Below are 24872 nucleotides of genomic sequence, written 5' to 3' on the forward strand. Positions count from 1 at the left end.
TATCTAGCTGTGATTTTCCCAACTGTTTAATGGTTACAAAATCGTGACCAGATGCCTGAATTTCTGATATGCGCTCCATAGAGTGAGCCTCCTCACTGCACTCACAGGCCAACAATAAGAATAACATCTTGTGTTTATGTAGCACATTTAATGTAATAAAATGTCCCAAGGCACTTCACAGAATGTTACTAAAAAATAATGACATCGAACTGCTAAGGAAATATTAGGATCGATGACCAAAAGCTTGGCCAAAGAGTTGGGTTTAAGGAATGTCTTAAAAGGAGGAAAGATATGGCAGAGAGGCAGAGAGGTTTGGGGAGGGAATTTCGGAGCGTAGGGCCCATACAGTTGAAGACACGACCTCCAATGGTGGAGTGATTAAAATTGGCAATGCTCAAGAGGCAAGGAGCAAAGATATTGTTGAATGTTGTAGGGCTGGAGGATATTACAGAGATAGGTGGGGAGGGAGGTGGAGGCAAGGCCAAGGAGGGATTTGAAAACAAGGATGAGATTTAAAATTTAAAATTGAGGCATTGCTTAACAGGGAACCAGTGTAAGTCTCTGACCGCAGAGGTTATGCATGAATAGGATTTGGTGAGAGTTCGGACATGGGCACGCAGAATTTTGGATGCCCTCAAGTTTATGTAGAGTAGAATGTGGGAGGCTGGCCAGAAATGCATTGGAATAGACAAGTCCAGAGGTAAAGCCTGGATGAGGGTTTTAGCAGCAGATGAGCTATGGTAAGAGGGGAGTGTTATAGAGGTGGAAATACGTGGCTTTACATATGGCATGGATATGGGGTCAGAAGCTCATCTCAGGGTCAAATATGATACCAAGGTTGCAAACAGTCTGACAGCTGCCAGTGGGAGGGATGGAGTTAGTGGCTAGATGTGGTAGCGACTGAAGACAATGCCTTCAGTCTTCCCAATATTTAGTTGGAGGAAATTTATTCTTGTCCAGTACTAGATGTTAGACAGGCAGTCTGAAAATTTAGAAGCAGTGGAGAGGTCAGGAGGTTCTGGTGAAGTCGAGCTGGGTGTCCACAGCATACACGTGGAAACTGATGCTGTGCTTTCAAATGATGTTACTGAAAGGCAGCGTGTAGAAGAGAAAAAGGAGGGGGGCCCCAGTGATACGGTTCTTGGGGCCACCCAAGGTAACAGTGTGGTGGCTTGAAGAGAAGCCATTGCAGGTAATTCTCTGGCTATGACTGAACTGATATGAAAGGAACCAGATAAATGCAGTCCTCTCCAGCTGGATGACAATGGAGAGGCATTGGGGGAGGAGGATGTGGTTAACTGTGTCAAAGGCTGCAGACAGGATGAGAAAGACGAGGAAGGATAGTTTACCTTTGTCGTAGTCACACTGGACGTTATTTGTGATTTTGATAAAAAACATAGTGGTACTGTGCAATAACTCCTTAAGCTTTCACTTAAAGATAGGGGTTAGGAATTTCTGCTCAGTCGTGCTGGTTTATCCAACAAAATTCACCTAAAATTGACCAAACCAGCGCAAAAGATTGAGGAATTTCAAGGGCAAATTTAGTCCAGCGCAAATTGAGTTTCCGTGAACTTTTGCACTGCTTTAAAAAAAAATTAGAGATCATTCCCACCAACAGAACTTGCCATACCCCCAGATTGAATTAATCACCATGGTGTGTTTCCGCTATTTGCTCTGGGCCTTCAAGAAGGCTATTAAAATGTAGCTGCTGTTTTTAGGTGTAAGCGCCCTAGTAAGCACCTTCTAAAAGCTTTTAAACATTCAAAAATATTTAATTTATGAAGAAACTGACTACCGTACACTAATGAAATGAGTAAATTGTCCTGTACAGTTTTTAAAGTTATTTTCAATCAATTAAACTGGGGCTACTGACAAGTTCTGATTAAAAATGCTACTTATTTGTGATTAAACCTATTTTCATTTGTATTAATCAAATTTCACCAAGTTGTCACTCTCAAATGTAGCAAGAAATATTTTTTGATGCAAAGTTGAAAAATGAAATGCTTTCTAAAATGCTGTCTGATTGCGCTGCATCGTGGAAGATTTTGTGAAACAAAAGCAGAAAATGCTGGAAAAACTCAGCAGATCTAACAGCATCTGTGGAGAGAAAAACAAGAGTTAATGTTTCGAGTCCGGATGACTCTTCTTTAGAGCTGATGTCAGAATTTCCAGCATCCGCAGTGTTTTGCTTTCATCCTAGTGGAAAACTTGTTTGGTGACATGAAAATTAATTTGAGCAAAAAAATTCAATTCAGAAAACGAATGCAATTTTGAGCACCATTTGTTCCCAGGTTGCCTATTGTGCTCAAAGCAGAATCTCTACCCCAGGATATTACCTTGTGATGGTCGGGTTTGTAGGATTCTCCGCTTGATAATCGATGTAACTGGCAAAAGCGTGCCCTCACCGGAGATAATCGTCAGCCATCAATAAAGTCAACTTGCAGGATTAGTTCATTCCTTCGGCAATGAGTCTGTTGCAGTTTTCAAAAGCTTCTTGATCATGCAACATATTTATAACAAAGACCTCTGGACACTTAGATGTCAGATTCATAAACATCTGGTGAGCCTCCTCTAAATCCTCTTAAAATGTTCGGCTAATCTAGAATGAGCTTTGACCTTCCTCTGACCTGTCCCATGCAGAGCTAGAAGTACTTGATGCTGTAACTTGCTCATAAATTGGAAAGGGAATCTTCCATTTCCCTAACACTGTTATCCACTGCTTTAATGAGAATGAATGCACCGAGTAATGAGTGAATTGCAGTGAAACGCAAGTGTTAATTGTGACTGCTGAAAAGCATTGGTGGCTTGTAAATTTAATTGCTGCAGTTGCAGTCTGGCTTCCCAAAGGGAGCATTATCTTTCTGTAATCTACCCAGCTGGCTCTTTCTTTCATGTATTCCTAGATCCTAGCAGCGGGATTGATGGAAAGGAAGGGCCAGCATATTAAGTTAATGACTTGGGTGGGAGATTAGAGGCAGAAAAATCCATTTCTAATCACAGCCTCAGTAAGTGGTGACCAAGCGTAGCAAATAACATATTTTCCAAGCTTATTGCTCTTATCAAAAGTGATGGATAGGAAATATAGGTCATACATTAGCAAAACTGATACTGCTGCATGTGCAATGAATGGGCACGGAGCCCTCAGCTTCCCTCACAATATTGCAACCAGCTAGGATCTTCTGGTATAAATGGGATATTTCTGAGAATTTTTTAAAACTCTGTGCTCAATATTGTGCCTTTGTTCCAACAGTATTTTGGATTTTCAGTACCCATTTCCTGCTCTCAACTAAAACTAAGGTGCATCAGTTATGTGGAGAGGATAAGGTCAAGTTGCAGTTAATCATCCATTCCCTCACCCTACTGCATTGAATTTCAGACTCAAAACACAATCTCCTATTCTATATTGTTCTCTTTCAGAACCTCCCAGCTGTAGGACTCCATATCTTTCCAGTCTTTTCTCCCTCCTAGAGTTTTCAGGTTTTTAAGGAAAGTATCAACTGAATTATTGATTTTCCTTGCCTAACCAAGCAAGGAAAGATTTGACTGAGGAGGTGCTGGTGTTGTATATTTGATATATCTCAGAGCAATGTAGAGATGATACTGTTTTCTGAGTGTGAAACTGCTTTGTCTCTGCAATCATGCTTGTAGCTCAGCTTCTAGTAGCTTCTGTGGTGCCTTTTTATTTTGCTCTGAGTCAACACCCAGGTTTAACTAATCTAGCACGGTGAGCATTGATCAGTCATCAGACTCTCATAATCAAACACAGAACAATTGAACGCTACAGATGCTATACAAATTGAGAGTGAAAGCTATCTGGAATGGTCTATAATAACAAAGGAAGAACTTGCTACCCAAGCCAAGATGAGAGAGGAGGTAACTGGTACACTAGAAGAACTTACAACTGAGAGGAAGGAGGTATTGGAAAGGATATCATTACTTAAGTAAATAAGGTACCAGGACCAGATGAGATGCATCCAAGGGTACTGAGGGAAGTGAGAGTAGAAATTGCAGAGGCACTAGTGATAATCTTCCAGACTTCCACAGACCCAGGGTAGGTGCCAGAGGACTGGAGAACTGCGAATGTTACACCCTTGTTCAAAGAGGGGTGCAAGGATAAAGCTGGCAACTACGGGCCAGTTAGTTTGACCTCAGTGATAGGTAAACTTCTGGAAACTATGGTATGGGATAAAATCAATAATCACTTAGACAAGTGCAGGATAATTAAGAAAAGCCAGCATGGATTCATCAAGGGAAAATCATGTTTAACTAAGTTGCTGGAGTTTTTTTTGAGGAGGTAACAGAGAAAGTTGATAAAGGAAACACTGTTATATGGTGTATATGGATTTTCAAAAAGCATTTGATACTGTACCACACAATAGACTTGTGAGCTAAATGCTAGGCATGGAATAAAAGGAAAAGAAGGCACTTAGATAAGAAATTGGCTGAGTGACAGGAAACAGAGTAGTGATATAAATGGTTGTTTTTCATACTGGAGGAAGGTTTGTATTGGAGTTCCCTACGGATCGGTGCTGGGACCCTTGTTCTTCCTGATATATATTAATGACCTAGACTGTGGTGTGCAGAGTATGATTTCAAAATTTGCAGATGATATGAAGATTGGAAATGTTGTCAACTGTGATGGGGATAGTCTTGAACTTCAAAAGCACATGGACATGTTTGTGGGTTGGGCAGATAAGTGGCAGATGAAGTTCAATGCAGAGTAGCATGGGACAATTGATTTTGGCAGGAAAGATATGGTGAGACAGTACAAAATAAAGGGAGAACCTTTAAAGGAGGTGCAGGGACAGAGGGACCTTAGTGTATATGTACATAGGTCATTGAAGATGGCAGGGCATGTTGAGAGAACAGTTAATAAAGCATATGGTATCTTAGGCTTTATTAATAGGGGCATTGAGTACATGAGTAAGGAGGTCATGTTGAACTTGTATTAAGACACTAGTGAGGCCTTATCTGGAGTACTGTGTCCAGTTGTATGTGCCATACTTGAGGAAGTGAAGGCATCGGAGAGAGTACAGAGGAGATTCATAAGATTGATTCTTGGGACGAAGAACTGTAGCTAAGAGGATAGATTGGAGAGATTGGGACTGTTTTCCTTGGAGAAAAGAAGGCTGAGAGGAGACTTGATAGAGGTATTCAAGATCCTGAGAGGTATGGACAGGGTAAATAGTGAGAAACTGTTCCCGCTCAAGGGAACATCAAGAACTAAGGGGCACAGATTCAAAATAGTTGGCAAAAGGAGTAAATGTGACGTGAAGAAAAATGTTTTCACTCAGGCGGTGGTTGGAGTCTGGAACAAACTTCCTGAGATGGTGGTGGAGGCAGGTTCGATCGAGGTATTCAAAAGGGAATTGGATTGCTACATGAAAAGAGAAAATGTGCAAGGTTACGGGATAAGGTAGGGGAGTGGGACTAGGTGGAATGCCCTTTCAGAGAGCCAGTGCAGACTCGACGGGCCAAATGGTCTCCTCCTGCACTGTAAAGTTTCTGTGATACTGTGAACTCTTGAAAACTAAAGCATCACCCAGGAACTCGTCCAGCAAACCACAGAAAGTGAGTAACGGGGCCATGACAAGGTTTGGTAACTAACTAAAAAGAAGAAACACAGGCATAAACAGAGCTTAATAGCAATGGGGGAGAGGGTAGTGGGTGGGTACTGAGTGCCCAGGCATATGTGTTGAGTCCTTTCCTTCCTGTTACACGTAAATGTCCTGGAATCAAACTCTCAAGGTAACATGGGATTAAAGCTTTCAAAGAGCTGGCAAAGACATCACAGTCCAAAACACCTCTTTCTGTATTGTAAGATGTGTTGATTCTAATGTGAGTTCAGAGGAAGTAGCCAAAATCCTACAAAGAAAGCACAGGTGGAGTTCATATCCATGTAGAACAGTGTGATTGAGCCAGGGAGGTACCTGGTTTGCACAGTTCATTTCCACACTACATTTGCTTGTTAAGCCACTGGAGGGAGCCCTGCACCTGCTATTGATAGTTCATGAAGATTTTTAATTGGGTACAGGTTAACCAATTCACCTGATTGGCCAGAAACATTTCAATAATGATTTCTTACAGGCTCCGCGAAACATTGTGTTAAAGACTATACTATGGGTTGCAATATCTTCAGAAGAGAAGAAAAAAAATTAATTAAAAAAAGGCTTACATTTATACAGAACCTTACATGGCCATTGGATTCTTAAAGCGCTTTACAGCCATTTGAAGTACATTTGAAGTGTCATCACTGTTATAATGTAGGAAACACAGCAGCCAATTTGCACACAGCAAGCTCCCACAAACAGCAATATGACCATGACCAGGTAATCTGTTTTTGTGATGTTGATTGATGGATAGATGTTGGCTAGGACACAGGGGATAACTCCCCTGCTCTTCTTCAACATGGTGCCATGGGATCTTTCACAAACACCTGATCAGCAGACAGGCTTTAACATCTCATCTGAAAGACAGCACCTTCGACAGTGCAGCATACCCTCAATGCTGCACCGGAGACTCTGTGTTGATTTTTGTGCTTAAATCCTGGAGCGGGACTTGAATCTGCAACCTTGTGCTCAGAGTCAAGAGTGCTACCCACTGAGCCACAACTGGTACAAAGAGCTGAAGAAAAGTTCTTTTTTGGCCAGTGAAGTGAACTTCTGGGAGCTCCACTAGTTGCTAGCAGTCTGTAATTATGTACTTAACAGAGAGCTGTGTCTACCCTATTGGAGGTGGTGGAGATCGCTCAGTAGGTGCTCAGTGGACAAGTCTAAATTTGACCTTTTGTTGAATCGCTGGCCGCAGCCTCTCTTCCAATGACGTACTTGAGCCTATCGGCCATTACATAAGATGCAACAAAGTCTACAGATTTCATATCAGCAGTGGCTAGTCAGAAGTCTCTCCGCCAAAGGAAACTGGGAGATCAGGGGGTTTCATTAGTTGACAACCTAAAGTCAAAGCTGCATGAAGACCCGGTATTACACAGAAGCAAGTTGGAAAGTAAGGGTTTTATTTTTAAAATCTGGAACTCTCCTGTCTGATTTCCATTTGGCTGATTATCTGTTTAGCCATCATGCACCAAGGGTTTGTCTGCCACACCTCAAAGACACATGTGTAAACAAATGTTCCTTCTACTTCATTGACTCAAATAATCTGGAATAAACTGCGAGTTTTCCACCTGAGCTGCATTAAAGAATAGTTCTTCAAAAATTCCAGACATTGGGTGGAATTTTACAGCCCCGTTGAGGTGGGGGGTGGGGCCAAAAACTGCGGCGAGTTGTTCAAAAGTCCATTGGTTTTGACGGGACCGGAAAATCCAGCTGGTGGGAGGGGCCCTATTATATCTGCCGGTCTCTTTTGACCTCCGGAGAAAAACTGGGGATTTGAAAGTAGGCTGCAAACGAGAAAAAATTACTTCAGCCTCTAAGCCGGTGCCATCACCTTCCATTTAGGCCAAGGTTGAAAAATAGATTTATAGGGACAACTCGGGTTAAACAGAGATCCGTCAAAAGCAGCTCAGGTCCTACAATACAACTGAGCAATGCCACGGGAGATCAGCTAGATCAGTTTAGAAATTTCGGAGCTGGTTAGTTCGACCCTGGATGGCTGGTGAATCCTCTCTGAGAGGAAGTCACCATCTAGATTTCAGAATCAGTAAAAGGATTAGAAATCAGGTATGGCCAGCAGCTAGGCAGGCTGAAAACCTGGAAAATATTCACGGCTTTGAAAACTGGTTAATCACTACTGACTAGGAATACAAACACTGCCTTTTTTCTTGATGTTCCCGTTCGGGATATTTTTTTAATGCCTATTAACCTGGAGCTGAACAGCTCGCTTTTAATTACAGAAGTGTTTGCATTTAGATGGATTTTGACATAATTGGCATGATAGTGGCTAGACTGACCTTTCAGGCCATTGGAAACCCTGTGTGTATTTGACCTGAGGAGGTGAGAGTGCTGAAATGATTAGTCACGCTATAGAGAATCGAGCTGCCTCTGGACAGGGTTAATGGAAGGTTAACATGGAGAGGCCCATGGTCTGTCAAGCCAAATTATGGGCTCTGAGATAACTGTGGGTGATTTTTTTTGTTAGCAGTCCTAGGACACTATCTCCTTGCTTTTCAGTGCACACTGTCTTCAGTAACACAAGCTTTTATTGATACTTTTTCTGGTTGCTTTTCCAATCCTACTACGTATTCTCCTCATCAATTTGATAAAGGTTGACAGTGCAAAATGCCACCCAAAGGGGGCAACTTGCTTTCCCAAGTCAGGCATGATAAAGACAAAGTGCAACATCATGTCCCCTCTGCTTCCTTTTTACAGTCTGCACTAATGCCAGTCTCAATAGAATACCACCAATGTAAATGGTTAGCAGTGAATCTGAAGGCAACATTATTCTTAAGGCTTTTTAAAAATTCATTTACAGGATGTGGGCATCGATGGCCAGGTCAGTATTTATTACCCATCCCAAATTGCCCTTGAGAAGATGATGGTGAGCTGCCTTCTTGAAGCGCTTGTGTCTAAGAAGGGATTTTGTTGACTAAAAATGATCCATTGTGTGTTCCAGTGCCAGTCAGTACTAATGGGATACCTATTAGTTTGTATGTATTGCTGAAAAGAGAAACATTTTTCTGTTGCTGAAGCTTTTCATCTTGCACTCATCAGGTCAAATGTAAGAATGTCAAATTTCAAACAATCACAACAATTTATACTACAGGAGAAAAGGCTGCTAACTGGTTGGCAAATCAATGCTGAGGCAAAAAGGTTGTGATCATTTGAAATTTGGCATTAGTGCATTTATCCTGATGAGTATTACATGAAAAGCTTTGACAACATGTCTCTCTTTTCAGCAATATTCAAGTGACTGAGTGGTATGGGCACATTGTAAATCAATGACAATTCATTGTAGCTAAAGTAATGTACACAGATTCTAAACTTTCACACATACAGTAAGTAATGGTTATAACATTAAAACATCATCAAACTCGGATTTATATTCAGTGATAAGGCTCCCGCCTCAATCGGAGCTTCCTAGTGAAACTTCATAGCAAGACAATTGCCACATTTACTTACACAATAGTTGGAAAGAACACATTGGGTGTAAGATTTGGAATTCTCTAGTCCTCTGGCACACCGCTGTATGTAAAGAGGCTTGGAAGATTATGGCTAGTACCTCTGCAATTTCTCCCCCTTGCTTCCCTCAGCCATCTCGGATGCTTCCCTTCCTGTCCTGCTAAGTAATCAACGTTAAGTACAGCCAGTCTTTCTAAACCTCTGCTTTATCAGTATTTACTCCATCATATGTTAGGGATTTTCAGGGGTTTCATCAAGATTTTATGACAGCTTAGTTATCAAGTAAACCTTTTCAGTCTCACCAATTGATCCCCGAACTAGTGCGTGCATGATAGAAGCTGTAATGGGCACTAGTTGGATTTCATGAAAGTAGAGTTTTAAAAGAGGGGCTTTATTTATGGTGTTTCTGCACTATAGCACTGATTTTGGAGAAGCAGTCCTCAGTACCAAGCTCCTGGAAATGTTCCCTGTGTTTACAATTTTACCTGGCACTGTTCTCCATCAAGCATCGAGCAGAAGAGGAGGCTCCCTCTTCTAGCAGCTCTGTGTAAAGCCCATGGAAATATACCAAGAGCATTGAAAATTTGCCATTGGCCAGAGATTTTAAAAAGAAAAATATCATGGGAGGAACAATTCTCATCAATGATTCATCGTCAGTATATCAAAGTAAAACAAGTACTGCTGATAAAGAAACATATCAAAGCTTTTTGTTTTACACTCATCAGGACACTTTGCAAGAATTCTAATTCAAGGGGAAAACAACAATTTATACTGTATGAGAAGAGAGTGCTGATTGGCTGGCAAGTGGTCTCTGATTGGTAGAGGTGTTGCCATGGAGAATGCAACAGTGATAGTGACTGACAGTTAACTGCCAAGCATTGTTTGAAATTTAATCCAGGCAGCTTGACCCTGACTGGTTAAGGCATTGCCCTGAGGAATGAGTCAGCGAATGGCTGTCACTTATTTTATTTGGCTGTTACAGGCACAATGTGCATACAGGTTCTTTCTGTCTGCAAAGAACAGGGCCCTGTGTATTAATATATGTAGCTTCCAGTACATGCAAATGTGCCACACCGGTGCATTTTCCACAGCAATGCCTCTACCAATCAGAGTCTACTTGCCAACCAATCAGCACTCTCTTCTCATGCAGTATAAATTGTTGTTTTCCCCTTATATTGTTATTCTTGTGAAGTGTCCTGATGCTGATGAGCGCAAGATGAAAAACTTTGACATGTTTCTTTTTTCATCAATACTCACATTATGTACTACCAAAAGTAAAACAAGTTGTAACTTGACTGTGAAAGTCTTAACATCACTTTACTTGGCGGGATAGTGTAGGGGAAGATCTAAAAGGAATAGTGACAATATCAGATATGTTAAGGAATTAGCAAAGGGAAATTAGCAACAGGAAAGCCTTGTGACATCTTTGGTTACCTGGTAATATTGACTGACTGATCAGCCCACACAATTCAGGACCACTAACAATAGCTTGGTAATCTTACCCAGTGAGCCTACAAGGGTGGTCTGTATCCTGTGGGATAACACTCCTGTTATGCATCTTGGGCTGACTTACCATGCTAAAGACTCTATGTAAATATGTTGTTGTTGAAACACAAATACAATAGAGGTGCAGTAGGGAATGATCTTCTAATTGGATTAAAGCACATTTTTGGGCAGAGCAAGTGGAACTTTGCTCCATACATCACCAATGGTGCCCATGGCCTGGAGTACTCATTACTTCTCTGGGCACTGAGAGTGCCAGTGTTTTCTCTTTTCCAGAATGAGTATCCTTCAGCTTGATGGTCACAAAAATATACCCTCAGAAAATCCTGTCTGAGAGGTGTCCTGGGAGCCAACACTCATACTTCAACCAATGGAACTAAAAAAACAAATATAACAGATAGTGGCTTATAGATCAACCCAGTGTATAAGACAATCCCATTTATTTTCAGTCCTCAAAATTTTACATATACTCGATGTATAAGTCCATCCCCCTTTCCAGCCACGACATGCTATACTTGCATTAGTAGTCAGCCTTAACATTTCACCCCACAAAAGGATGTTTTACTTACTGGTCCCTTATAACTAGGTGCAAAGGATCAAGCAAGCGATAAGGGATATGTTGCAAAGATGTACGGGAGTTTATGACACATGCACACAGAGAAGGGCTCGCATGGTGAACCAGCCACGACAATGCTGGCCACCCACTTTGTGCTTGGCAGATAAGTCGACTCCGTTTTTGGAGATGTTTTTCAAGGCTTCAAAGATCAGTTTACATGGAGATATCTATGGAAGTGATCGTTCATCAGATTGCAACGGCCTGGTTTTTTTGTGGTGATGATGTTAGTGAAATTGTCAGTGTTCGCTGGCATTACCCTGCTGAAACTAACAGTAACTTTGGCAGTTTGGACATGCATAAATAAATGCTGAAATCCAAACGATGTTGTCAGTGAGTCTACTCCCCTCCAAAGGGTGCACTGCAGAGGTTCCCAGAGATGGTAATCTCCATGAGATCATCACATCAGAGAGAACTTCCACTCTAACACTGTTAGTCTTATTGGAAAAATTCTGCAAAAAGTTACACCTTGTCGAATGTGGTGTAACTTTTGTACTGGGTTTTTTAATGGCTTGCTAACTTCAAAATTATTGCTAAACACCCTCTCTGACCCTGAAAAACTAATTTTATATTTGTGGGCTGTCCAGTTTCTCCACAATGATTAAAAATTCCATATATTTTCAAAAACATGAAAAAGATTATTTATTTTTAAAAGTCTATCTTTATTTTAGCTTCCATCTGAATACAGTCAAATTAATTTTGCCATCTGAAAATTTAAATTAAAAACGTAAGTGTTTTTAGCTTCCTGGTTTGCTCTGTGTGAACACCTCAACTTTATTGGTTGCCTACCCACTTTCTGACATCACTGTTGCATGCCAAGTCATCCCTTGGATTTGGCACCAGATTTAAACTGCCATTGAGAAAGAGGATAGGAATGCCATTTAGATCTTTGTGGGCAGTTTCCTTCAATGTCAGTGGCGAATGCCCTTGCTTTGCTGCTGACTGCAAAATCCAGGCCATTATTCTGATGTCATAGGCAACGAGTGGCTATCAAGTTGACCCATGTAGCAACAATGGCTGGCTTCAAGCTAGTTCACTGTACGTGAAGCACTCTAAGATGTTTTTGAAGCACTTTGAGCTGTTTCCAAGAAGTGACATGATGCGCTGGATAAATGCAAGTCATTTAACTTATGACAGCCATCTGAGAAGCAGATATAAAGCTTATTGTGTATCTGTTGGGTGGGGGGGGGGGGGGGGAGAGAGAAGATAGATGAATATGAAGCCTCTCAGCAGATGATTTGCAAGCGTTGAATGTTTCCAGCAGGTGTTGCTATCTCCACTCAGTCCTGTCAGTCATTACCCGCTTCATCACGTTACCTTGTGAAGAGAATTTAATCTCCTCTTTGTGTTTAATTTGTACCAGTTCTTTTCTGAGATGAAGATTCCTATGGAGCACGCAGCAAAACAGAAAGGTAATTCTTCAGCCATAAATGATTCTACAGCAACTGATCCAATTTGCAAGCAAATTTATAAATCCTGTTTGCATACAACCCTCTTGACTAGAAATTGTTGAAGTGAAGTCTTGGATTTCCCCAAATACAATATAGTAGGATGAATAAATGTTTAGATTGCTTATAATTTTCCATGTATTGGTTCGTTTTGGATGCAACCAATACTGAGCACCAATCTGCCTGCTCGGGAAAATTTAAAACATCCCACGGCGCTATTTCTAAGATCTGGTATCCTGGACAATATCTATCCCTCAATCAACATCACAAATACAGAATATCTGGTCATTATCATGTTGCAGCTTGTGGGAGTTTGCTGTGGGCAAATTGGCTGCCATGTTTCCTACATTACAATAATGACTACACTTCAAAAGTATTTCATTGGCTGTAAAGTGCTTTGAGACATCCAATGATCATGAAAAGCGCTATTTAAATGCAAGTCTTTCTTTCTTTATAAGCCACCGTTATTGATGATGTTGCTTCTTTTCAGAATATTTTCTTGGTCAGATGAATCCAAATTCCGTGCTTCCTCTGTTTGATTTTTATGGGTTCTTGAATGATGAAGAAACCATAAAACTGACCTTATAGTAAAACACAGATATCTTGGTTTGGCTCAGTTGGTGGTACCTGTTTTCTCTGAGCCACAAGTCTAATTCCCACTTCAGGGTTTGAATAACCTAGGCTCACACTCCAGTGCCCTGATGATGGAGCACTAGGTTGTGCTGTCTTCAGATTAACATGTTTAATTGGGGCCGTTTTAGTGGTTTCAGCGGGTGCCACCAACTTATTCCAAGAAGGGTAGTGAGCTCTCTTGCTTCAAGCAACACTACAATTGCATACATCAAAAAATCCCACAAATGACATTGAGAAGCAGGATTAATCTTCTCTGCTTTTTGTAATCATGTTGTGTGAGGGATGAGTGATTGGGTAAATATTTAAATATTGCCATGGGATCTTTAACGCCCAGTTGGGCAAGCAGTGAGGGCTTGGTTTAACATCTCATTTAAAGCACTAAAAAGTGCCTTGCACTGACCAGATGATTCCTGAATAGGATTGCTCCCAGTAGTACAATGATGTGATGGATAGGGCTAATTCAGCCATGGCCTATGTATGAATAAGCAGCACAGTACCAAACTGGTTTTAAAGCGTGCTCAGGGATCCTTTGAGTTTCAACGGCATGTTGAATAACTTGCCCAGAGTTTATTTAATTGGGTTGGGAATATGTGCCCTCCCATCCCCACTCACGAAAAATTTGAATATCTACTGGCTGGGAAGAGAGCTCTGTGTATAAACACACCTGCACAGAATTCTCTCCTGGTGGAGAGAATTCAAACTGGAGCCAGACGATGTACACCAAGTGCTGTTGGGCTGCACCTAATGGTTTCAGTCTGATGGCCACAGTATAAATGCAACCCTTAGATAATAAGTTTTCTTTGCATCTTAAAGGCCAAGCCTGTGATGCTTATTGTTGCCTTATCTGTGCTGTATCATTCTCTGATAGCGTCAGGTTGCCCTGCTGCTCTCAAAGTGTTGCCTTGCTCCATCAAGCTGTGCTTTGTGTTAATTGGCTTGCCTGTTTTTTTATGTGCGTGTGTTATTTATGAGGATTTGGCCACAAGACCAGCTGGTGATTTTTTATGAGGGTCTGTTTCAATTAAGAGGCACTAACTCCCAAGAGTGCCGTACAAAGGGAAGAGAAATCGCTGTTTACTGGCAGGGAATTGATGGAGGAAATATAGGGCGTAACAAGCACAGTGGAAACACTGGGAATGTTTTTTGAGGAACATACAGTATTTTGAGCTCTGTACTAACTATGGCTGAGAGTCAAGGTGCTGTTTCAGGTGAATGACCTCTGGGCATTGCTTTTTCACCTTTTCTCTTGGAAGCTCAGGAGCATCTTCAACATGTTGTCCACAAAGAACCAAGTGTAGTCCTATCCCTGTGTTTATGTTATTGAAACTGGATCTCTTTTCTTGATAGTGGGAGACAGATGTAGACCTTTTTATGCTGGCTGTTTATTAGGTTTGGATAACAGGAAAGCCATGCCAGCGAATTGGCTTCCCCAGTTTACACTGTTGGAATCATCTCCCTTATCTTGTTGTTGCTGTATAGTTGGCCACTTGATGCCTGCTGAACTGTCCTGGAAATCTTTTAAGCTGCAAAAGAGATCGTTGCAGAATGCACATCTGATCACATAAAGATGGGCGATAAACATGGCCATGCCAGGGTTGCCCAGGGACAAGAATGATGAAAACAAAAATTGAAAACAGAAAGAGGTGAGCAATTGAAATAATTTGGACTACATGGTGGCTCAGAAAGCTGATAGGGGATGAGACGAGAGAAAGTTTTGGTACTGGGGAAAGAAAGGCTGGAGGGACAAGAGGTCTATTGTATACACAATGAGCGAGAAGCTCAATTTCCTGTTTTGTGCCTATAAAGTGGGTATTAAGCCTCCTAATTCTGCATCATAATCTGTTGAGTCCAACCTGGAGCAGAAATACACTGAACCCTGAATTAGCTTGGGTGACTTTTAGTTGTCCACGGCACAAGTGTGGGGTTCCTTAAGTACGTGAATTGCATCCTGTACCTGTTGTAGGAGTTTGAATGCTAAATTCAGGTAAAAATGGGCAGAACTTGCATCGCATTCGCTCTCCCTAGTTGAATCAGGTGTTAAGCAACCTAACCTTGGTCTTGTTGGAACTGCTGGACCCCCAGATAAAGTGGCCAAGAAGTTTTCAGTTATCATTTTTGTGGGCCAAAGAAAGCAGGGGTGCTCCTGGGCACACACAAAAACTCCCAGGCAGAAAGCTGACACCCCCCCACCCCAGGACCACACCCCCCCCCCCACCCAAAACAGGTCACGTAACTCCCCGAGGCCTGACCAGGTCAAGTTTGTTCTGTGTCTGTAATAAGACTCAGCCATTTTGCATTTCCATACCTTGCTTCTTCCATCATTATCACAGTGATTACATTTCAAAAGTACGTCATCGGCTGAAAAGTGCTTCATGACACCCTGAGGTTGGGAACAGTTTTATCGAAATGTCTGTATGCGTTCTTGCTTTGCTTCTCTCACAGTTTAGTTCAAAGATTTGTTTTGTCCAAAATTACCTTTTCTACACACTCACTATCATATCTACTTCTATGAGGGATGACCTACCAGACATCTCCTTTTGAGACTGAAAAATCCCGGTTCCTCCAAACTCTGAACTTCCTGTCCTGTATGATTTCATACCATATTGGGCAGTTAAATGGGTCACTGAACCAGGATATGTGAGACACTTTAATGGAGAATGCCTGAACTTGGATTCTGTATTTTGTTTTATTCTGGAATAAGTACATAGCCTCTTATCTCATTGGGTATTATTCAGAACATTAGTACATGGTTTTGCCATTGTTGGTGTCCAGCAGAAATTTCTTTCATTGATTTTTCTTAATTGCTACTGGACTTCCTCTTGAATATCCTGTGACTGACAACTCTCAAATAAATCACAAGGAGCCTGATTGAGCATGCTGATCGGAAGAACATGACATCACGATCTCTTTTGTCTGTTTTTTAAGTGTGGAGTTTTTTTTAAAGGTGGAGTGTTTGTCCTGTTTGTTGCCATGGTAGTCAGCCTTGATTAGGTTGAATTAAATGAATGGTAATTGTCCCTTGAAGCTTACAATCTCAGTCCATACTCAAGAGTTTAACTGCTCCTGATCAGGCCCATGTAAATGTAAATCTATAAGGTGTTGATTAAAACAGTACAAATAGAGAGAAAAAAGTACACATTAAAATAATGAAACAAATGCTGGACATAATCAGGTTCTGAAAAGTGAAAAGATGGGTTAACGTTTCAGGAAGCCCTTTGTCAGAACTCTTCCTGTTTCTTGCTCTAAAGGAGGGTCTACATCCAAAACATTAATGTGCCCTTTTCTTTTTACAGAGGCTGATGGGCCTGCAATGCACTTCCAGTGTTTTCTGGTTTTATTCATTATTCATTAAAACTGTGTTAGAGACCGGCTGCTCAAAGGAGACATTGTTTAAGTCGTCAATAACTGTCACATTATCCGGAACACAAATAACATTGGTCTCGAAATTACAGTGAGATAGGGACATAGGATGGCTTAGCGAATTTATCTGAAATTCCTTTGCTCACTACCTTAGAGGCATTAACTCATTTATAAGAAACCTGTTACATCTTTGGCTAAAATAGCAGGGAAAGGAATTTCAATTGAACTATGTTACTCTTAGATCCACTGTTTAATTTCACATTTCAATCTCAAGGATTTAAACTCTGTCTAGGGGTAGGTTACCAAAAGTACTATAAACAGAAACTTGACAGAAAGAAATGAATTTGCAATAAATTGTGCATCTAGAACAGTTCTGTGGACAGTACAGTATCTGTTGGAAGGGACGATTTGAGATGGAGGTTATCTTGCAAGAATTGGGTGATACTTACAGGTATCTTTCTTTCCGATATCTCTTCTCTATCTTGTAGTGACTGGTTGTAAGATATTAGAGAGAAAGCCATCTCCTGAGAGGATGGTGGGTTGTGTTGGGAGACAGGAAAGGGCAATGGGAGAAAGTAATAACTAATTTCCCTTTAGTGTAACCTTCACATACAAATAGGAATTGCTAAAATATCACGGTGGAATTCTCAATCAGAAGGCTGTCTCATAAGCAAACTGGCTCATTAGGGTTACCTGTCTTGTCACTGCTGTGTTACCACCTCATTCTGATGAGCATCTTTGGTTCGTTTTCTCTTGGTAATGGCTGTTATCTTGTCTCTCACAACAGGTTTAAGTTTCTTCTTTCAATCCCTGGATGTGTTAGAGGGGAAATCCTAGCATCATAAAGCACAGGAGGAGGCCATTTGGCCCATCATGCTAGCTCTCTGAAAGAGTCCCAATTTATTCCCTTGACATTCCAGGGAATAAAATCTGCCCCAGTTATTTTTCTGAATGATCTAGTGTCCACTGTTAACCTTGAGCTGCTGACCAATAGAAATTGCCAATTACAACTCCTTTAACCTTATTTGTCTTGAGGTCTCAGCTTGCCTCAGTTGGTAGCACTCTTGGCTTGGGCTTAGGTTATAGGTTCAAGTTCATTTTAGGACTTGAGCACGTAATCTAGGCTGACACACTGGTGGATTAATTGAGGGAATGCTGCATTACTGGAGATGCAGTCTTTTGGTTGAGCTTGATTGGCACCCCATCCACCACTTTAAATATCCCTCCACAACCTATCCACACTAGCAGCAGTGTATACCAAATACAAGATGCAGTGCAGCAACTCACCAAGGATCCTTCAACAGCTCCTTCCAAACCCACGACCTCTACCACCTAGGAAGGTCAAGGGCAGCAGACACATGAGGACACCACCTCCTGCAAGTTCCTCTCCAAGCCACACAACATCTTGACTTGGAACTATGTTGCCGTTCCTTCACTGTCACTGGATCAAAATCCTGGAACTCCCTTCCTAACAGCACTGTGGGTGTATCAGCACCAGGTGAACTGCAGCTCACCACCAGCTTCTCAAGGGCAATTAGGGATGGGCAACAAATGCTGGTCTTGAAAACGATGCTCACATCCCAGGGAAGAATGCGTGTTGGTAAGTTCCTGTTGGCTTTTTCAGTTGAACCTTAAATTACGCTATTCAATAAAGAGCAGTAACTTCCTTTGGTGTCATGGCCAAATTCCCCTTCCAACTAATAGCGGCAAAATGAGATTAACTTATCATTCATCTCTTTTGCCATTTGTGGGACCTTGATGTTCACAAAATGACCTGTATTATAGCAGCACTTAAAATGTAGCAGGGAGTTACATAAATAAAGTCCTTCTTTCTTACTAGTTTTTACTCAAACTGCTCCCATTCCTTATTGATCAGTTATCTCGATAGCTGTTGTGAAACCATGTATATCAATGTCACTTTCCCGCCTTGGTTCATCTTTACACATCTTCTATGCTCCATTAGACCCATCTGTTGACTGCCAGCTGCTCCTACCCACGTTTCTGTAATGCCAATAATGTCAATATTGTTGCTGGCTAATTCCAATAGTTTATTCGTAATGCTTCTTCCATTAGTATAAAAGCATTTTAGCTTATCATTCAACCCTTTTATATCCTTATTTAAACCTTTTATTGTATTAATATTTCTGTTTACCCTGAACATTATTACTTCCTTCTTCCTTTTTGTTAGTAATGTCCAGTTGCTTATCTGTGTTCACTCTGCTTGTCTCTTCCAGTTAGTTCTCTCAGGATCTGAGCCAATTTCATAGTCAACCATCATAATCTGGTTATATGCTAGCTCTCTATACAAATTCTGATTACCCTGGTAAGTACTCCCTCCCCAACAGCACTATGGGTGCACTTGCACTACATGGACTGCAGTGGTTCAAGAAAGCAGCTCACCACCACCTTCTCAAGGACAATTAGGGGTGGGGATATGGACTGATTCGATATCTGAGCAGTTGTGAATGGTGTTGAACATTGTGTAATCATCAGCGAACTTCCCCACTTCTGATCTAATGATGGAAGGAAGGTCATTGATGAAGCAGCTGAAGATGGTTGGGCCTAGGACACTACCCTGAGAAATTCCTGCAGCGATGTCAGGGACTAAGATGATTGACCTCCAATAACCACAACCAGCTTCCTTTGTGTGAGGTATGATTCCAACCAGCAGAGTGTTTTCCCCCTGATTCCCATTGCCTCCAGTTTTGCTAGGGCCCCTAGATAGCACATTCAGTCAAAAGATACCTTGATGTCAAGGGCAGTTAATTTCACTTCACCTCTCGAGTTCAACTCTTTGGACCATGGCTGTAATGAGGTCAGGAATTGAATAGCCTTCGCTAAACCCAAACTGAGCATTAATGAGCAGGTTATTGTTGAGTAAGTGCTGCTTCACTTTGTTGACGGTCGAGAGTAAACTGATGAGGCAGTAATAGGCCAGGTTGGGTTTGTCCTGCTTTTTGTGGACAGGACATACCTGGGCAATCTTCCACGTTGTAGCTGTACTGGAACAGCTTGGGTAGGGGTGTGGCAAGCTCTGGAGTGCAAGTCATCAGTACACTTGCTGGGATGTTGTCAGGGCCCATAGCCTTTGCAGTATTCAGTGCCTTCAGTTGTTGATATCATGTGGATTGAAATGAAATGGCTGAAGACTGATATGTGTGATGCTGGGGACCTTAGGAGGAGGCTGAGGTGGATCATCTACTCAGCACTTTTGGCTGAAGATGGTTGCAAATGCTTCAACCTTGTCTTGTGCATTAGACAAACCACATATATAGGAGCATCTTCTGGGTATCACACACCCTATTAAGGTCCAAAGCATGCCAGATTCTATTTTCAGGCAGGCCTTTGCATGGGCACCCAGCACTCCTGCCCATATGCAAATTAGGATCCTATGCAGGTTGTAGACCTCTGATTGCCATTTTTATCTCCAATGGGGCAGAGCGTGCACCATACACATTAGGCACATGATGACTGCTAGTGACTGCTTCCAGAATGGCCTGGTAAATTTTGGGACAGAAATTACTGTGGGAGCAGGGATGATTCTCCAGCCCCTATAAGACTACAAAGGCCCCCACCTGCCCATTCTCACCTCCTCTTCCTCACTTCCTCTTCTTTCCTTTCCACAGTCTAAAACCAATGGGTTCCCAACAGTGGCCTTGGACCCTGACCGTACCTTTGGGATGGGTACTATGGACATAACAATGTCATTTGCCTGTTTTTGTCAAAACTAGAAATTACCCTCAACATCTTAAAGGTGCTAGAATTGAACCACTCACCCCTGTATTTTGGTGTGAAGTTAGAATAGTATATTTTGCTGAAACAACAGATAACATTATCGGAGACTTGACTTGAAAGAGTTCCTATCCCCGCTGGACAGGTATTGACTTACACAGAACTGAGGAACTCTGAGTTTGTGGCCCTGCCAAATCAGAACTTCTTTCTGATGCTGGTTTAGAGAGTGTAACCAATGGTGCTATTTGTTCTGCTGGCTGTCATGAATAAATAAGATGGGTAAAAGTGAATACATTTGGAAAAGATATATATCTTGCACAACAGGGACTACAGAAAATATGATATGGCCATTAATTCTCTATTAATATGAAGACGTAAACTGAAGCAGAGGATTGGATTTTACCAGTCCCCTGGGGTGATAAGAGTGAAGGCAAAGGGGTGTGTGGGGGGGACTGGTAAAATAGCAAGGAGCTGCATCAGGATGCCTCCCCCTCGCTGTCCACTGCCTGGGAGATTTCCTGTGAGGCAAATCTGCTGCCTGCTCCATGGAAGTAGTCAACTAATTTGCATAATTAAGGACCTAATTATGGTCCATTATGTCTGTGCTGGCTTTTTGCAAGAGCAATTCATCTAGTCCCATTCCCCCATCTTTTCACCATAGCCCTGCAAATGTCCTTCCTCAGATGATGATCCAACTCCCTTTTGAAAGACATGATTGAACCTGCCTCCACCATGCTCTCAGGCAGTACATTCCAGATCCTAACCACTCACCGCATAAAAAAAGATTTTCCTCATGTTGCCATTACTTTGTTTGCTTTGTCTGGGGAGGCAATGGCCTAGTGGTGTTATCACTGGACTAGTGATCCAGAGACTTCAGGCCCACAGCAATGTGGTTGACTCTTAAGTGCCCTCTGAACTAAGGTAATTAGGGAACAGCAATAAATGCTGGCCTGGCCAGCGATGTCCACATGCCATAAACGAATATAAAAAAAAATCACCTTAAATCAATGTCCCCGATTCTTGATGCTTCCACCAATGGGAGCAGTTTCTCCCTATACTCTGCCCAGACCCAGACCCCCCCCCCTCATGATTTTGAATACTTGTATCAATCTTCACTCAACCTTCTCTTCTCCAAAGAGAGCAACCCCAGCTTCTCCAATCTATATATGTTGTCCGGGTATACCACTATGCAGAAGCAGGACTTTTTTCCACAGGGGTGTAGTGTCAGTGGCTGTCATCTCTGGGATGTGCAGTGAATGATGACTCAAGACAAAAATGTGTTCTGAAAATAACTGAAGCCTCCCTCGTTAACAGAGATGGTACCAACTCGTTCCTGCAGCTCACTCTCTTACTTTTGACCTCTGATGCCAAGACTGTTTTAGCGTCAGATACAAAAGATAGGCTGGGATTTTCTGATCCTAACAGTGACATGTAGGCATCGTTGCAGGTGGGATTGACTTTTGGCCGCTCTTCAAATTTTCCTCTCCTGCCCTCGATGATGCCTGCTGCTGGTGGGGCCAGAAAATCCTGTCCATGGACGACATCAATCCATTACAGGCTGTAGCTGCACGTATCTTGGTAACATACTAATAATTATCTCAACCAATATCACTAAATTAGATCATCTGGTCTTGAATTACATTTCTCTTGGTGGGCGCTTGCTGTGCACAAATTGGCTGCTGTGTTTCATGCTTTACAACAGTGGCTATTCTTCAAAAGTACCTCATTGATTCTAAAACGCTTTGGGGATGTGAAAGATGTTGCACAAATGCATTTCTTTCTTTGCTCAGCAAAGCAATGATATGCAGCAGAGCTGTACAGAGCTGGGGTGGGAAAGCCATCCCTGATTCTCAGGTTTTCCTAAGTATTCCTCTTTAACCGGAACTCCACAAATATAGCCCCTGGAATTGGCTGTTTGATGCTAGTTTCATCGTAAATAGCTTGCAATTAGATATTAGATATTAGAAATATGAGAGTTGTGTACAGCAATACAGCATCTCCAGAGAGAAGGGAATATGTTTTGTTCTTTCAAGAATATAATACTGTAATACAAACCACACAATTCTATTAAGTGGCCTCAAAATCTGATCTTCAGCACTGAATTGGCTAAATCCAAAGATTGGGTTGGAAAACAAAGTATTGGTTAGCTCTATTGAATAAACAGCCATAGCAAAGTATAGCATTTATATCAGTTGATGTATATTTTTCCATACCCCTGCTTATTTTACAGTAGCTTTTCAATAATGTTTTTGAACAGCTTGTGCAGTTTTTTTGACTTTTTAAAGCATCTACTTACACAGGCTTATGCAGATTGTTGTTTTAATTGCCTTCCTCAGTCTCTTTCCCTCCCTTGCATTTGTCCTGCTCGATGGAATGTTACCCTGGTTAAGTACTATGCAGATGTTAGATTTGACATTGAGATGTGCACAAAATATTTTTTCTTCTGTAGTGTCACTACATTATATACTATATTAGTTGACCCTCTTGTTTCACTCGATTATAGTATAGATTCAACAGCTGAACACTTCATTCCCAGTGCAAATGTTCTGAGTTAAAAGTTTTAGGGATGTCCATAATGGCAGACTAGCCATAAAGGAAATCAATGGACTGCCTCAGCGTCCCCTTGAACGGTTCCGTGGCATTGTACTATACTCACTTTCCATAAGAAGCCTATGCTTCTTGAGAGTGCCTGTCCACCCTGATTCAACACCAAGACATTCATTCCTTCTACTTTCTGTTCATAACCTTGGCGAGATGGATTTGATCAGTTTGCAGTATGAGTATGAGATGGAGTGCAATGTAGATTGGGAATGTGAGTTCGTTTCAGAACCTGGGCTTGCCTATGTTATTCCTAGTTTGCAATATTGCATGAGCAGTACATCTGTAGCACAGACAAGCTCTACCTCTAAAGAAAGATTTGTATTTTATACTTTGTCATATCTTAGATGTGCCTCGGAGTACTTAACATGAAATAAATTACTTTTGGAGTGTATTACTGGTTGGTAGGTAGACTAATGCAGCTGCGAAATATCTCTCACAAACAGCAGCGAGATGGATGTCAGCTATTGTATGTTGGTGGTGGTTTTGGATGTGGGAGGAGTGTTGGCAATGACACTGGAATATCTCAATACTCCTCTGCAATTAGCTCCAAGGATTCTTTAATGCCCTCTGCACCTCTGGAACAAGCATTAGATTCAACATTTCTCGTGAAGGACAGGGGTGAAAGAGAAGGGGCACAGGTGGTGATCTGTGACCAAAGGGAGAAGCAAGAAGGAATGGAAGCATTTTCCTTTACAAAGTAAAAGTGGCTTTTGCACCGAAAGCCACTTCTGGAAGGGTCCATTAAGAGCTTTGGCTGCGTTATGTGGATTAAGCTTTCATCCGCCTGGACTGTCACAAATCATTTTAGCCATAAATAAGAAGTTTCCCCTGAGGAAGGTTCAATCCTTCAGCTGCTGAGCGGCAGAACATCAGGAACAGGGGGAATGGTCTGCTTCACAGGTTGAAAAACTCCTGCTTCAAAAACAGCACTCCATTCTCATTTGGGCAGGTCAGTTATTAGTCCATCAGAGTAAAATATATTAAAATATTGGGGATAGAATTCCTACCAGGCTGTGTGTAAGAAACCATGGATGGAATTTTATGTACCAGTTGGGAGTGGGCTTGAAGGGGGGGCATAAAATCGGGTTCCATGGAGGTAGCATCCCACCTGTCCCCTACCCAGCTCCATTTGTATTTTATCAGCAGCGAATGAGGTGTCGGGTGGCCTGTCCTCTCTCGGTCCATTGAGGCCCAAAAATGGCCACTTAAGGGCTTCCTCCCAGCGCTGCTGGTATTTTACCAGCGCTAAGAAGCTCACAGGTCATCTGATGCAGCCTTTTTTCAATAAAGAGTACTTAATTGGCTGTAAAGTTGCAGGAAACAATTAAACTGTAGGTCTAAGAGAATGCAGACCTGCTATTGAGTTAAGGTCACCTCCTGGTCGAGAGTAAGTATATCTCGAAGTATCATTATTAAAAGCAGGGTCCACCACACCACAGAGGCTGGCTCTTGACATTGAATAAAATCTTGAAATGTGTAAGTTATTTTTCCTTTCTGCACCAACAAAACCCTATTTTCTACACATTTAAGTTTCCCAGTCTGAGTGAATTTGGAGAGTTACTGCTTAAAAATCCCCACCTATCTTCTGGCTTCAAGTAAAGTTTTTGGTCAAATTGTATCTTCCTTTATTCAAATTTTAATGATTTTGAATCAAGCAACTGAATTGTGTCTCTGGGAACAGGATTAACTATAATTGATGATAAAACAGTTAATTACCTGTTCTGGGAACTGACTTCCAAGGTAATGGCTGGCTGTAACTGGAAGAGAAATGGTTAGTCTCCTGTCGTGGGAACAGACTGCTTAGTGGCAAGGTAGTGAAAGGGATCAGTATCTGATGGTTGCTCGGGTGTAATTTAATTGGGAGCCATAGTGCAAAGTAACTGTCAGTGGGAAAAGGCAGGTGAAATG

General features: G+C 41.7%; 1 pseudogene; it reads left to right on the forward strand.

Annotated features, from left to right (window-relative positions):
* The first annotated feature begins 966 nt into the window (after positions 1-966).
* The window catches only part of LOC121270801, a 119704-nt pseudogene continuing 95798 nt past the window's right edge, over positions 967-24872 (forward strand).

This window comes from Carcharodon carcharias, chromosome 28 (assembly GCF_017639515.1).
Source record: "Carcharodon carcharias isolate sCarCar2 chromosome 28, sCarCar2.pri, whole genome shotgun sequence".
NCBI lineage: Eukaryota > Metazoa > Chordata > Chondrichthyes > Lamniformes > Lamnidae > Carcharodon > Carcharodon carcharias.